Source organism: Elgaria multicarinata, chromosome 14 (genome assembly GCF_023053635.1).
Source record: "Elgaria multicarinata webbii isolate HBS135686 ecotype San Diego chromosome 14, rElgMul1.1.pri, whole genome shotgun sequence".
Lineage (NCBI taxonomy): Eukaryota > Metazoa > Chordata > Lepidosauria > Squamata > Anguidae > Elgaria > Elgaria multicarinata.
The window spans coordinates 30,920,875-30,937,614 of record NC_086184.1 but is presented as its reverse complement, the minus strand read 5'-3'; the positions used below and the strand labels follow the sequence as shown (position 1 = coordinate 30,937,614).

At 46.3% G+C, this 16,740-nt stretch overlaps 1 protein-coding gene across 1 annotated transcript in view; it reads right to left on the bottom strand.

Annotated features, from left to right (window-relative positions):
* The window catches only part of PDPR (pyruvate dehydrogenase phosphatase regulatory subunit), a 473,013-nt gene that overhangs the window by 148,567 nt on the left and 307,706 nt on the right, over positions 1-16,740 (bottom strand). The window lies entirely within an intron of this gene.

Sequence of the window (16,740 nt, the reverse complement as noted above, 5' to 3'; positions counted from 1 at the left end):
TTTAAACCAGGGTGTTCCTTTGTCTGGCCCTGACAGCACCAGCTACCCTGTTTTCCCGAAAATAAGACAGTGTCTTATATTAATTTTTGCTCCCAAAGATGCGCTAGGTCTTATTTTCGGGGGATGTCTTACTTTCGGGAAAACAGGGTATTACTGAGACGTTTGATGCTCCACCTGCCTCAGATTATACTTACGTGTCAGTAGAGCGATACCCTGAAGATCCAACGAGAGCATTTGATTGCTGGCTGGGCTGTGGTCCATGGCTTTGATCCTGATGCGCCAGTGGTTTCAGGGAAACGTGACAATCAGAAACGGAGGACAAGATTTCCAGAACAACACTTGCCCTGTTAAGCCCCTTCACTGCTTCCCTGATTTTCTATTTACAGGACCTTTTTAACATAGCAGAACATTAAATGGTGCTGTTCTCCTACCTGCAACTGATGTTTCCTGGAGCAGGAGAAGGCTACCACTGGCTGCTAGTCCCAGTGGCACTATGCTACCTCCAGTATCAGAGGCAGAATGCCTATGTACACCAGTGGCTGGGGACCATGGATGGGAGGGTGCTGTTGCACTCATGTCCTGCTTGTGGGACAGCTGGTGGGCCACTGTGTGAAGAGAATGCTGGACTAGATGGACTTAGTCTGAACCAGCAGGACCCTTCTTATGTCCTGTTCTATACGTTGTCGTAATTGTTACTTTGATCGATTACATTATAAACTCGAACCTAGGGTGACCCTATGAAAAGGAGGACAGGGGGCTCCTGTATCTTTAAAAATTGTATTGAAAGGGGAATTTTAGCACGTGTTCTTTGTATGCATGCAGCTCTGTTGAAATCCCCTGTTCATCACAACGGTTAAAGCTGCAGGAGCCCTGCCTAGCATGACCAAATACAAAAGAAAAAAACACACAATTGGGGTGCTGAGCACTCAACCACAAAGACTCACACGTGAAATATAAGATAGATGCAATATATTACAAATGTGGGTGATATATACAGTATTCTTACATATACAGTTTGTAAATAAGCATACAAAACACTTTCTCCTTACTGATACACCGCCTTAAACCCCTCCAGAAAAATCCAACGGTGCAGAAGCCTCTACTATATAGAAAATAAAGAAAACAATCACAATAATTGTGTCTAATGTGTCAGCACTAAAGTCTCAATAACTATTACCAAACAGCATATGGGAAAAATGTTTTTGTAGTAAAAGGATAGAATTGTATCCCCACACACATTCACTAATCAGGGCGACTAAATAAACATTCACAACTCTGGGTGTCTAAATAATTCTAGGTGTCTAAATAAAACAGGTGTCCAGTACAATTCCTGTTTCGACGAGTCTTCATCAGTTGGACACTTGTTCATAGAAGGAGCCGTAGCTGTATGTGTGGGGTGGAGCCCTCCAACATTGTCACCTTGTAGTTTTCATGTTTAGATCAGCCACATAATGCTCTCAACACTCCACCCTGCTCCCTCCCATCTGCTGCCCCCGCCCCATTCACTTGCCCACCGATTCACAGGACTTTCCTTAAGCCTCCACGCAAACCGCTTTGGCAATGATAAGTTTCAAATGCTGCCGCTCCCGCCCCCACCGCTCCCTCCCAGACACTTCCCCCACTCCCAGCTGTGTTTATATACCCTGTTTCTTAGGAGCTCAAAGTTCTTCTCATAGCTCAGAACCTCCAGGGTACAAAGTTCTTCTCATAGCTTAGAACTTACAGTGTGGCACGCATTGACATGTCGTTATCTAAGCATTTTATACAGAGAAATGATTAAGATTATGATTTACACATTTGTTGCACCTGATATAGAGGAGACATCTATCATCAAGGAAACACTTCTGCTATAGGGAAATTCCTTCCCCCTGCCCCCATCACACAACTTTCCACCAACCGTTTAAAGCCCTAAACTGTTTGGGGCCAGTTTATTTGAAGGAACGCCTCCTCCCATATGTGCCTGCCTGGACCTTAAGATCATCCACAGGGGTCCTTCTCCATGAGCCCCTGCCAAAGGAAGTGAGGCAGGTGGCTACCAGGAGGAGGGCTTTCTCTGCTGTGGCACCCCGGTTGTGGAATGAGCTCCCCAGAGAGGTTCGCTTGGCACCTACATTGTTTTCTTTCTGTCGCCAGCTGAAGGCCTTTTTATTTTCTCAGTATTTTAACACCTAATTTAACTTAAATTTAAACTTTGCTGTTTTAATCCCATATTTTAACCTATATTAATTTTTGGTGTGTGGTTTCATTCTGGTTGTGCTTTTTATATTGTATTTTGTATTTGTGTTTTAAATTTGTTGGGTGTTTTTATGCTTTTCATGGTTTTAATTTTTGTGAACCGCCCAGAGAGCTTCTGCTATTGGGTGGTATAAAAATGTAATAAATAAATAAATAAATACCACGATGTTACTAGTAATGCTCAGTTAACACTTCCATCTGAGTCAGGAAAAGGGTGAGGAGCTGAATGTAATGGAGGCAATGGAAGGTTCTGTTTATCTTTTTTATATAGAACATTTATTGGTCACATCTCTGAATTGCAGCCAAAGCCACTTATGGCCTAAAAACAACAATAAAAGCAACCAACAAAAGCAATACCATAAACAACCAACTACTGACATTTCCAAATTAAAAAGCCACACAATGATGGTAAAACGATCACAATAAACATCACAAACATCTAGATGAATAAGTCTACATAAAACAGCAGGAAATTCCTATCCTCCAAAAAAGCCTGATACATACAAAGACTGATATATAAAAATTAAAGAGCCTATTTTTCATTGACACTAGTAAAAAAACAGAAAGGTGGTCTGCAAGACCTCTTGCCACCATCTTGCTATTCCCCCCACCCACCCCAAAAGAAAGTGCGTCAGCGCTACATCGGAGATTGATTCTTCCTCTGTAGAAACCAGGGCAGAATTTCCTGCTTTTGTTTCCCTTGGGGCTGCTTTTGTGAGAACTCCAACTTTAACCACTACCACAGGAAGTCTAAACACCAGGGTCAGGAAACTTTCTTCTGTTGAGGGCAGCATCCCCTCCAAGTGGGCCGGGCATCCCTTTTCTCTCTCTTTCTGTCTCCCTTTTTTCTCACCCTGTCATCTCCCTCCCTCTCAGCACCATGGGGGAGACTCACCAGGGGGGATTCCACACGTTGTACTGAGGGTGCTTCCATGTGCCCCCAGTGCGCCCCCAAAGCGATCATGTAGCTTGCCTGGAAGAGACGAGGAAGAGGCATCCTTGCTGCCGCCACCCACCTACCTCCTCGCCGGCCGGGTCGGAGAGCTCGGCGGAAGAAGGCGGGGTGGGTCCACCCCACCTTCTTCCGCCGAGCTCTCCGACCCGGCCGGCGAGGAGGTAGGTGGGTGGCGGCGGCGGCAAGGACGCCTCTTCCTCGTCTCTTCGAACAGGCAAGCTACACGATCACTTTGGGGGCGCACTGGGGGCGCATGGAAGCACCCTCAGTACGACGTGTGGAATCCCCCCTGGTGACCGCTGAGATCTTGCCTGCTCAGGTTGCTGTCCAGGTGCTGCTAAGAGTGGAGAGGCAATTGCAAGACCCCCTGGCTGCTCTTCTGCCTTCTCGTTCTTTATCTTTAAACTTTAGACTAGACTTCAAATAGAGGACACCTTCAAACAGAAGGCAGTCCTTTGGCAGCCGTTCCAATAAAAAGCTTATTTTGTAAAAGAGGACACATGGCCACCCTAATTCAGAAACCACGGAACGTAGGGTGACCATATTTGGGAAACCAAAAAAGAGGACACCTAGTGTGTGTGTGTGTGGGGGGGAAGCAGCTTTCTGAGTCCTGCAGAAAGTACATTATTCCCCCGCCACCTTAAAGAACCCGATTGGAGTGGAGGAGGGGAAAGGATTTCATTCTGCACCCCCACCATCCACTCCAATTGGGGCCTTTTCTATAACGTCCACGAATGACCCACTTTCCCCTTTAAGACCTCAATTGGAGCTTGGGGTGGGGGAATGATGTGCCTCAAGAAAGCATGTCACTCCCTCCTGCCATGCTAATGGCAGCCTTAAAGAGGAAGGTGTGTCATTCCAGGACATTATTGAAAATTATAGAAAATCCCCCCTGACACCATGGAAAGAACAAAAACCAGGACAAATCCGGGGAAATCCTGACAGTTGGTCACCCTAACGGAACGGCCGTTGCTAGGGCAGTGGTATCATAGTCGGCTTTGAAAGTACAGGTGCTCAAGGAGAGTCCAAAACTGCAGGCAGCTTTGTTATTCCATATCTACGAAGCAGTTCTAGCCACCACCACCCACCACCAGGAGCAGGATGTTTGCAAAGCTGTTGGGTTGTCTTAACTGCTCATTCAAGACCAGGCCATCCCAAAATACTTTGCAAAATAACTTGTTGCTGGGAAAATCCATATTCCTCACAGCTGCTGTAAGGATTACAGCTAAGCTCAGAGGGCATAGGGAAGCCTGAGTGGGTTGGCAGATGCCGTCATTCCTGCTAACAAAAAAGGTCCTGGTGCCCTGTCCCTGCAAGCCCTGATTCTACTGCCTCATTGCCACTGAGGTGCCACCGCCTTCAGGCCTTTGCTCCTGGGCTTCCCAAAGTCATCTGGTTGGCCTCTTTGAGAAGCAGGAGGTGAGCGTAGTTTGTTGGCCCTCATCCTTTCAGAGCCTGGTCAGCCTCATAGGGCTTGTTCTTCTGGTTTCAAAATTCCTTTCACTTCCTTCATCCCACTTGGTCCTGGTTGCAGACCTCCTCCTCCTGAAAGTTCAAGCATTGCTTTTTACAAATGTAAAAAATTCAGAATAAATTTCAGTTTTGCACCCATTGCCTAGCTGTAATGTTGCAGATTATATGATGATAATGCTCATGGCGATGATTTATTTATTTATTCTATGAAATTAATATTCTATGAAATAAATTTTGATGGCAAAGAAAAATGGAGAGACACAGTGGTCAGATAGAACCATAATGCAAGATTTCACATGCTCCAATTGTGCAACATTCTTGCGATTCTTGAAAGAGGTACCTCTCTCTTTTCTCTTTTTGTTGTTGTTGAAAGAAACCCAGAAATTGAATGAAAACGGTGATGGATGGTTCCAGCATGTGGTGAAAACTTTGTGCCTCTTCCTTATTGAGAGAAGGTGTCATCCAGAGCAGCCCCTGTATAGCAAGCACTGCAGCAGTCAAGCCTCATAGTCCCAAGGGCTCTCCCTGCAGAAGGCTGCCAGTCATAGAATCATAGAATCATAGAATAGCAGAGTTGGAAGGGGCCTACAAAGCCATTGTGTCCAACCCCCTGCTCAAAGCAGGATTCCACCCTAAAGCATCCCTGACAGAGGGTTGTCCAGCTGCCTCTTGAAGGCCTCTAGTGTGGGAGAGCCCACAACCTCCCTAGGTAACTGGTTACATTGTCGTACTGCTCTAACAGTCAGGAAGTTTTTCCTGATGTCCAGCTGGAATCTGGCTTCCTTTAACTTGAGCCCATTATTCCGTGTCCTGCACTCTGGGAGGATTGAGAAGAGATCCTGGCCCTCCTCTGTGTGACAACCTTTTAAGTATTTGAAGACTGCTATCATGTCTCCCCTCAATCTTCTCTTCTCCAGGCTAAACATGCCCAGTTCTTTCAGTCTCTCTTCATAGGGCTTTGTTTCCAGACCCCTGATCACCTGGTTGCCCTCCTCTGAACACTCTCTGCATGTCCTTTAGAGGCCTTTCTCTATGGGCCCTCTCTGAGAGGAGTTGGGCTGGAGGAGACAGTTTGAGAATGGGCATTTTTATGTCACCATGGAATGCTCTCCCAAAGGAAGCTTGCCTGGTACTGACACTCTCATCTTTGAACCATCAGGCAAAGACACAGTTATTTTCCCCAGGCATTTGGACATAGTTATGGCCCAATTTTGAGCTGCTTTTGTGGTGGTCATTCTAGGCTGCGAAGTGTGTGTGGGAGGGAGGTTTTCTGTATTGTGGATTAGCACTTTTCATATTGGAGAGTTATTATGCTGATGATGGTTGATATTGATATTGTTCTCTTATATTAATTATGGATTTCTGTATTTGTGTGTGTCAGAGGTTTTTGTGTTGAGAACTGACACTTACATTTAAGGTAGGGGCCATAGCTCAGCGACAGAGCTTCACATACAGATGTTCCTAGATTCAATCCTTAGCAACTCCAGGTACAGTTAGGAAAGAATACTGCCAGAAATCCCCGGAGAGCTGCTAGGTTAGATGGACCAAGGGTCTCACTCAGTGTTAGGCACCCTACCAGACAAATCTGATCTTATTCTTTGATCATGCAACCTCCCTTGTGGACTATGGGAATGCTGTGGACATTTGTAGATGACACAAAATTGGGTGGGATAGCTAATACCCTGGAAGTCAGAAACAAACTTCTAAGTTTTCTTGATTGGCTGAAAACAACAGAATGAAATTTAATAGGGATAAATGCCAAGGAAAAAGAAATGCCCTAGGAAAAAGAAACCAAATGCACAGTTACAAGATGGGGGATACTTGGCTCAGCAATACTACAAATGAGAAGAATCTTGGAATTGTTGTAGATCACAAGTTGAATATGAGCAAACAGTGTGATGTGGCTGCAAAAAAGCAAATGCTGTTTTGGGCTGCATTAATAGAAGTATAGCTTCCAAATCACATGAGCTACTGGTTCTCCTCTATTCAGTACAGGTTAGGCCTCATCTTCAGTACTGCGTCAATTCTAGGCACCACAGTTCGATCTAGACAAGCTGGAGTGTGTTCAGAGGAGGGCAACGAGGATGATCAGGGGTCTGGAAACAAAGCCCTATGAAGAGAGACTGAAAGAACTGGTCACGTTTAGCCTTGAGAAGAGAAGGCTGAGGGTAGACATGATAGCACTCTTCAAATACTTGAAAAGTCGTCACACAGAGGTGGGCCCACGTCTCTTCTTGATCATCCCAGAGTGTAGGACATGGACTAATGGGCTCAAGTTACAGAGAGCCAGATTCCGGCTGGACATCAGGAAAAACTTCCTGACTGTAAGAGCAGTATGACAATGGAACCAATGACCTAGGGAGGTCATGGGCTCTCCCACACTAGGGACACTCTAGAAGCAGCTGGACAACTATCTGTCATGGGGTTGGACTCAATGGCCTTCTAGGCCCCTTCCAACTCCACTATTCTATGATTTTATGATCTTCCAATGTTAACAACAACAACAACAACAACAACAACAACAACAACAACAACAACCATACTAAACATATTTTCCCAAAACAATCTTGGAAAATGCAGATCATAAAATATACTGGGGCAGAACAATTCATACAGACCAGACAATACCTTGCAATTGACCAGACATAACAGTTATAGACAAAAAAGAAAAATACACATACCTCATTGGTATAGCAATACCTAATGACAAAAACATTGTAGAAAAAGAACAAGAAAAGAGAAAAAATAGACACCACTGGCTATGGAAGTTAAAGAACTACAGCAACAGGAAAAGGTCACAATTATTCTATTAGTCACATCAGTCACTGGCATCACATCAAAAAACTATACAGAAATCCTTCAGAAACTGGGCCTACCAAAATACATTCATACCAACATCAATCAGTCAATCATTATTTACAGTCAACAGACCATTATTATAGCATGTAGGCACACACGTTAATAAAAATACATGATGATAAAAAGAAAGGATAAAAAATCTGTACAAATGCTAATCAGTAGATTTAAAGAAATGATCAAACATCCATGAATGCTCTAACGAGAATAGCCAGATTCAGAAATTTGGCCACCTGCTCAGTAATAGGCTTATTGGTGCCCTGGAGTAAAATAATCATAGGAGACTCAGGAGAGTGGCCAGGGAAACACTGTATAATAGGACATATTAGGTCTTTCCTGGCCTCTTGATAGTCACTGCAGTAGAATAAAACATGTGAGATGGACTGGGCATGTTTAGCCTGGAGAAGAGAAGATTGAGGGGAGCCATGATAGCACTCTTCAAGTACTTGAAAGGTTGTCACACAGAGGAGGGCCAGGATCTCTTCTCGATCCTCCCAGAGTGCAGGACACGGAATAACGGGCTCAAGTTAAAGGAAGCCAGATTCCAGTTGGACATCAGGAAAAACTTCCTGACTGTTAGAGCAGTACGACAATGGAACCAATGACCTAGGGAGGTTGTGGGCTCTCCCACACTCGAGGCATTCAAGAGGCAGCTGGACAACCACCTGTCAGGGATGCTTTAGGGTGGATTCCTGCATTGAGCAGGGGGTTGGACTCAATGGCCTTGTAGGCCCCTTCCAATTCCGCTATTCTATGATTCTATGACTCCACCTCAGCGTTATTACAGGGGCAGTATCTATTATTCATTGGGATTTTCCTGAATCTGCCCTCTAATAGCTTGGAGTTGAGAACATTGAACCTTGCTAAGGAGAATGCCTTCCTATATTTAGGGCTAGTTAGCCATCCTAAGTATGGGATTCCATCTTTGCAGGTATGGCCTGGTAGACACAATGACTGAGTGGAATATGGTCCCCATTGAGCTCCCTGGAGCTCCTGGTAGTCTATGTCCAGTAATCTCTGTTGAACGGTCAATTTGTCACTTTCTCTGTCTAAGTGGGAGGGCGAAAGCCCTACTGAGGTGACTTTTTGCACCACTGCTTTTGTCCAAGGAGATTCAAAAGAAGGAGCGATTTTGCTACAGGGGTGACAAAGTTAGTCAGTATTCTCCCCTCAACCTGTGAAAGAACATGGAAGACAAGGGCTGTTGGCACTTTGTGTGCCAAAGTGGATAAGTTATTTGTCAAAATAAACATTGACAAAATGGATGAGAACTAGGGCTGTGCACGGACCCCCCGAACCGCTTCAGGTCAATCCGACCCGACCCTACTCCACTCTGCGGAGCGAGATCCGGAGGGTCAGATTGAGATTTTGTCCCCCTTCCTCACTTACTTGCCTCCGCAGTGGACAGCGGAGGCAGGTAAGTGGGGAAGGGGGGACAAAATGGGGGCCAAATAAGCCCCCTCCCCCTTACCTGGCTCCATCCGTCGCTGCACAAACAGCGCTGCCGCCAGGTAAGCCGACCACTTACCTGTGTCCATTGTGGTCCGGCGCTGGCTTCAACTGAGGCCCAGGCCTCAAGCCGGAAGAGGCCTCTTCTGGCTTGAAACCTGGGCCTCAGTTGAAGCCGGCGCCAGACCGCGATGAACACAGGTAAGCCCTCCTCCCCCTTGCCCCCTTACCTGGCTTTGCTGCCAGCGCCGCATGGACTGTGGCGGCGGCGGAGCCAGGTAAGTGCTCCTCCCCCCACTTACCTGTGTCCATCACAGTCCGGCGCCGGCTTCAACTGAGGCTCAGACTTCAAGCCGGAAGAGGCAGCAGCCTGCTTCCAGCCTGGGCCTCAGTTGAAGCCGTTGCCGGACCACACTGGAGGCAGGTAAGTCCCCCTCGCCCCTGCCCCCTTACCTGGCCCCGCTGCCGTCGCCGCACAGACTGTGGTGCCAGCACCAGGTGAGCCCCCCTCCCCTCCACTTACCTGCGTCCGGATCTCCGGATGGAGGCGAACCGCTTCGCCTCAATCTGCAGCTCCCTCGACTCGATTCGGATCCACCTTTGGCGGAGGCAGATCGGGTCGCTCCGCTCCGGATTCGGGAAACTGAAATGGAGCGGAGCACAGCCCTAATGGGAACATAAGAAAACCCCTTCTCAATCAGACCAGAGGCCTATCTCGTCCGGCATTCTGTTCCCACAGTGGCTTACAAGATGCCTGTGGGAAGCCCACAAGCAGAACATGAGGGCAACAGCATCCTCCCACTTGTGGTCCCCATCAACTGGTATACAGAAACATGCCTGGAAATAGTTTATAGCCACCATGGCTAGAAGCCTTGTCCTCCATGAATGTGTCCAACCTCATTTTAAAGCTATCTAAACTAATGACAGTCACCACATGTTGTGTTAGCAAATTCCGCAGCTGAATGAAATGCTGTGTGAAGAACTTCCTTTTCTTTTTCAGTTGCATCTTCTACCATTGTTGTTCTTGTGTTTTAAGAAAGGAGGAAACCCTTCTCTTTATCCACTAGCTTCAGCAGAAACTGGGCTAAACTAGGACTTGGCAGCCTATAATGCTCTACTAGGGATAAAATTAGTTCAGTGAGTGGGACAGCTGTATCCTCAACAGCATTAAGGAGGAGGATGTGATTCCTCTCAAAGATGCAGGAAAGTCAGGGCTGTTGAATCTCTATTGGCCTGAGGACCACATCCAATTTCAGAGTGCTTCTCAGGGGCCACATTCCAGCAGTGCGTGGGGCCAAAGGCAAAAAAAGTGTGGCCAAAAACACCAGCATATTTTAGTTTAAAGATCTTACCGCCAGTAACTAAACATTAGGAGAAAGATTTCAATATTTCTAAATGGGGGCAAAACCACATGTACAAAAAGCCAGGAAAACACCCCCCCCCCCAAAAAAAACCCAGCAGTTGGGCAAAGGGGCGTGTGGCCTTCTGGAGATCTCCAGAGGCCCAGATCGAGACTCCAGGAGGACCAGAATAGGTCCCCAGACCTGAAGTTCTGCACCTTGCGTTGCGTTGACTTTTCCCACTGGCTACAGAGTTCTCTGGCAAGAGAGGCAAAAGGAGCGGGTGCCACTCTAGGACAGCCATCGGGATTGGGTTTTTCCCCCTTTAAGTAGTGGCTGATGGGATACCATCAGGAGGACTGGGGGAGAAGAGAGGGTGGAGGAACTGTCAATCAAACATCACGTTACCTTTTACTCAACTCCACGGGAGCCTACAGTCACACAATGGTGGACTTAGAACATGTTGTGTGGGAGTACCTCCTAAAAACTACACTGTTGAGTGGAGTTTTTGAACTGTGTAGAGAAATGCATTGTCTGAAATGAGCTGATATAAAACCTTCAAAAGAGAATAAAGGCAGGGTAAAAATCACCAGCAGGAAAAGATCTAAAACCACAAGAACACATGTTTACAAACAAACAGAAGGACTGAAAAGACTGGGGAAATAAAACGTGGCACCGAAAAGACCACAGTTAGGTGCTAGGCAAACTTCTATGGAGAGGGCATCTCCCACTCTAGAGGCCTTCAAGAGGCAGCTGGACAACCACCTGTCAGGGATGCTCTAGGGTGGATTCCTGCATTGAGCAGGGGGTTGGACTCGATGGCCTTGTAGGCCCCTTCCAACTCTGCTATTCTATGAGTCTATGATTCTATGACCCCACAGGATAGTTGTGAGGATAAAATGGAGGATGAGAGAACCATGTACTCCACTTTGGATGCCTTGGATGTAATTAACACATACATATCATGAATAGAGAGAGCCTTTTCCCTCAGAAGTTCTTCTAGTTACACAGCTTTCTCTTCCACAGCATTCCTAATGTTACTCAACCTCCTGAGCCTGCCTTGTGAGCATTCAGCAGACGGGGCAACCACCGAAGGCGCAATGAAGATACGTTATTGAATGCCAGTGGCTTTTCGCCCCATGAATTTTTCCTTGACTGCTGTTAACTTAAGACCAGTTCACCTGACGGAGCAATCTTTGGTCTGGCGAGTTCTTCCTCTCTTTGGAGCATATCAATTATCTTGGTGTTACCTTGCGAAGGTGTTGCTGTGTGATCGCCGTCCCTCTGCTGCAGGGAAGGGGGCGGTTGAATTCCTGGGCAGCACTTCTCCGAGGCTGGTGGGTGAAGGGGTGGGGAAGCCAAGCTATAGTCCCAAAGAAGCAATACAGAACTGTCCACACCCATGGCACCCTCAGTGTGTGTGTGTGTGTGTGTGTGCACGCGCACACACACTAATCCTATGAGACAGGAGAGTTCTCTGAGAAGGCAGATGAGGTTTTCCCAAAAAAACTCTTGTCAAGAAAGTTCATAAACTCAGAGCCAATTCTGATCTCACCCATCCTTATGTTAACAAGTGTAAACAACTTGTAAGCTAACAAACACCCAGGTTATAAATCACAGAATGTACTTATATAGATTGGTTATCGTGTCAGTATTGGGGGGGGGGAATGTAACAGGGCATCCCTGAGCTTTCCCCTTCCTAGTGCCATGCTGGTTTGAGTCGATGACTGCTCTAGGGAACCAGGTTGATCGTGTGGAGTGGGGGGGGGGGGACCCAGAAACAACACTGAGGATTTTAAGGGGAGACCAGTGAAACACAGTGGTACGATTCTCACTTTTGTATGGAAGCCAGAACTCCTGAAAGCACCACTCAAAGTTGTGCAAACCCCATGGAATAATTTAATGGGGTTTGTTGTGGCTTTCTGAGCTGGGACATAGCTTGGCAGAAAGACACATCCCCTATAACTCCAGCTGAACCTTGTAATGATGTTTGAGGGAGCAGGGGAAGTCGGGATGCTTGCAAAGAGCAAGTTAACAACACATCTGGACAGTGACAACAAAGAATTTGGCAGATTTGCCGAGAGAGAGAGAGAGAGAGAGAGAGAGAGAGAGAGAGCGCAGCAGCTCCACCATCACCTTTCTTTCATAGCATCTCTTTCCTAACATGTTCTTGTGCAGCCATCCTTTGTGGTTAGATATATTGGATCTCCAACAAAATCCAAAGACACTGATAATAAATAAATAAACAAACAAACAAACAAACAAACAAGAACACTTTCATCAAGAGCAAACAAGGGGCTGGTCTAAACCAGCCAAAAAAGGAAGGAACCCCAAGAAGGAAGCCAAACAAGCCAGAAGAAAGGGGGTAAAAACGGAGATGTGGTATTTTATTTTAAAAAATACCAACACGTTTCGCACTATAGGTGTAGGAGACCGCGGGTCCACGAGAGAATTGATAGCTTTTTTTGTTCCGAATTACCCTGACGAAGGACTTTATGGTCCGAAACGCATTGGTAATTTTAAAATAAAATATTAAAATTTTTGCCCAATGCTGGGCCTCAAGGCGGCCTTACAAAGTTTAAAACGTAATAACTACATTTCTGTTTTCATCCCTTTTGCCTCTGGCTTGTTTGGCTTCCTCACCAACACCAAATAGGACATTCCATTATCAAAGTGGTATGAAAGCGGTATATAAAAGCCAGGAGCCACACTACTGCTTTATAGCGGTATTGAAGGGCACTGCAGGATCTACACTACTGCTTTATAGTGGTACTGAAGTGCACTGACAACTGTTGGAGCCCATGACACATCCACACCAAGCAGGATATAACTTTATGAAAGTGATATAAAAGTGGTATATGGCATGTGTCACGGGTCCCAACAGTTGTCAGTCCACTTCAATACCACTATAAAGCAGTAGTGTGGCTCCTGCTTTTTATATACCGTTTTCATACCACTTTCATAGTGTAGGGTGACCAACTGTCAGGATTTCCCCGGATTTGTCCTGGTTTTTGTTCTTTCCATGGTGTCAGGGGGGATTTCTATAATTTTCAATAATGTCCTGGAATGACACACCTTCTTCTTTAAGGCTGTCATTAGCATGGCAGGAGGGAATGACATGCTTTCTTGAGGCACATCATTCCCCCACCCCGAGCTCCAATTGAGGTCTTTAAGGGGAAAGTGGGTCATTCGTGGATAGGGTGACCATATGAAAAGGAGGACAGGGCTCCTGTATCTTTAACAGTAATGTAGGAAAGGGAATTTCAGCAGGTGTCAATTGAAGTGAGTGAAATTCCCTCTTCATCACAACAGTTAAAGCTACACTAGCTATAGTAGAGTGGCCAGATACAAAAGAGGGCAGGGCTTCTGCAGCTTTAACTCTTGTGATGGAGAGGGAATTTCACCCTCTTCAATTGACACCTGCTGAAATTCCCTTTCCTACATTACAGTTAAAGGTACAGGAGCCCTGTCCTCCTTTTCATGTGGTCACCCTATTCGTGGACATTATAGAAAAGGCCCCAATTGGAGTGGGTGGTGGTGCAGAATGAAATCCTTTCCCCTCCTCCACTCCAATCGGGTTCTTTAAGGTGGCGGGGGAATAACGTACTTTCTGCAGGACTAAGAAAGCTGCTTCTCCGCACACACACTAGGTGTCCTCTTTTTTGGTTTCCCAAATATGGTCACCCTATCATAGTGGAATATCCTGCTTGGTGTAGATGAGCCCAAGGTTTGCAATGTGCCATACAATCTTTCAAGTTTCACAGTATTCTTTCTCAGATGGGATCTCCGATTTTCAGGGAGGGAAGGTAAATTCTGTTTGCAGTGCGGTTCAGTCTCAAACGATGCTGGAGGAAGCCTGAGTACTGGGGAGAAGGTCTCAGATTATATAGCACCAGCTTGGGTTAGAGAAGCTATAGAGGACTTCTTTTTGGAAATACAAGAAGAAAACCCAGTTACTTTAACTGGCCTGTGGTACTAATTTCCATCTCTCTAATGTTTTGCATAATGAAATTAAGATGCGCATTCTCTCTCTCTCTCTCTGTCTCTCTCTCTCTCTCTCTCTCTCTCTCTCTCTGTGTGTGTGTGTGTATCTTTTGAGTCAGTGGGTTCATTTGGAATTTTGAAAGTGTGGTGGGCACTCTCACAAAATGACATTTGTTTCCAATGACATGCCTGTTCAGAAAATGTCTACCATAGTGGGCAGGGGCAGGTACAAATTAGTTATTTCCCAGAAGGCAGATACAAAACCACTCCTTTGAACCCAAATAAAAAGTCCAGTGGGGGGAGGGGCAGAACTTTACAGCATGGCAATCTCCCAATATAAACAGCGAATTTAAAAAAAAGAAAGGAAAAAAAGCTAAGATATAAAATAAAAACCAGGAGGAGCACTGAGCCTGGTAATCACAGAGGGGCAGGCACATTGGTGCACATGTGTACCATGTTGGAGACCCCCCCCCCCCCGATGTACATAATAACTGGCAGCTGAGCAGAATTGGGACTAATGGGCAGAGGGAGTCTAAACTTTCCCCTCTGGCCAAGTTACTTCTCATTGAACCACATCACTTTGCTTTGAAATGGGTGTTGGAGTGGAAAATTGGGAAATGGGTGTTTTGTGAGTGGCCATGTTGTAAGCCGCCTTGTGAGGACTTCTGCCCTGAAAGGCGGCCAAGGCATGTTTTAAATAAAAAAAGAAATGGTGCTTCCATTCCAGCAGGCTGTATGGCAGGGGATAAAAGAGAGAGCAGGGCCATTCCACTGCTGAAAGAACTGCTGTCCCTGTTATTGCCAGGGTAGGCATCACTGGGCTCCTGCTGAGGGCCCACATCACAGCAGGGGCCCACTGACAAAAGCCCCCTGAACTTGTTCCTCCTCTTCACCACTGCAATCATAGAGTCATAGAATAGTAGAGTTGGGAGGGGCCTATAAGCCCATCAAGTCCAACCCCCTGCTCAATGCAGGAATCCACCTTAAAGCAACCCTGGCAGATGGCTGCCCAGCTGCCTCTTGAAGGCCTCTTGTCTGGCCCAGACAATGGTGATAGTGGTGAGAAGGAGGATCAGGAGTTGTCATGGCCTCCTTGCTCCCTGCCAAGTAAGCAATGATTTTTCCCACCATAGCTAACCACTAGCACAACTTTCTTTTAGCCAATCCTGCAGCCTACACAACACTCATTAGTGGCATCAGTGACCAGGATTCCAGCATAACATATACTCTTGCCAGCCATTCCATCTGGCTACACCCACAAAGAGATGAAAGGCATTGTGGCACCTTCCACCAACTCAACCCAACTGATGCTTAGTTCCTCCCTTCCCAGAACTGTTCCCTCCAGGGCCCATTCCACCTGGTCATTATATAAAGTCATTATGCATCAGTGAGAAAGTTTTGAAACCTGAACACACCTGTGCTCCTCTTCACAGCCCGCTCCTTATTTCTTTTGTATGATGCATCTTGAGATGGCAAACCACTGGGTTTGGCTTTGAAATTACAGACCACCTTGAGTGCCTTGGCTGAAAGGTAGTATATAAATGTTGTAAATAAATACAGAAATAGATACCCATGATTATGCTGAGGTTGGAGGTAGCCTTTTGGCATCTTCCTGCTTCAGCAAAAGAGAACACTAGGGTTTGAGTGATGGCGGGGTGGGGCGGGGCATGGGCAGGGCCCCTTCATCGGGATAAAAACAGGGCACTTACTTTGCAAACTGGGAATTATCCAGTGCAGACACTTCTTGGCTTTTTTAGTACTGCGTGTGAAGTGAGAATGGTGCTACCACTGAGGCTGTGAAAGGAGATGGCGGGGACACTGACAGTATTTTGGCTCCAGCAAATGGTCAACTTCGCCATTATGGTTAGCGTTTGATCAGTTAAAAATGTGATCAACTGACTAATCAAATACTGGTCAAATATGTTCAAAAGTAATCAAGTATTTAAAGCTCAGGCTCAAGGGCCAAATTCAGCCAGCCTGGCATCCCAGTCCAGCCCTCATAAGGACATCTGAAGAGCCCTGAGGCTGGATCAGACCAAGGGTCCATCTAGTCCAGAATGTTGTTCACACAGTGGCCAACCAGCTGTCGACAGGAATCCCACAAGCCAGGCATGAGTGCAACAGCACCCTCCCGCCCATGTTCCCTGGCAACTGGAGGTAGCACATAGCCATCAGGACTAGTAGCCATTTATAGCCTTCTCCTCCAGGAATTTGTTCAAATTGGTGGTCATCACTATGACTTGTGGTAGCGAATTCCATAGTTTCACTATGCACTGTGTGACGAAGTCCTTCCTTTGATCTCCATAAAGCTCCACAGATAGCTGTATGCAGAACGGTCTGGGAACAGCTACATCCCCTCCCCGCAACTACAAACTCTCCATTTTAACATGGGCTGGGAAGGTGCTGCTGCACTCATGCCTGGCTTGTGGGATTCCTCTTGACAGCTGG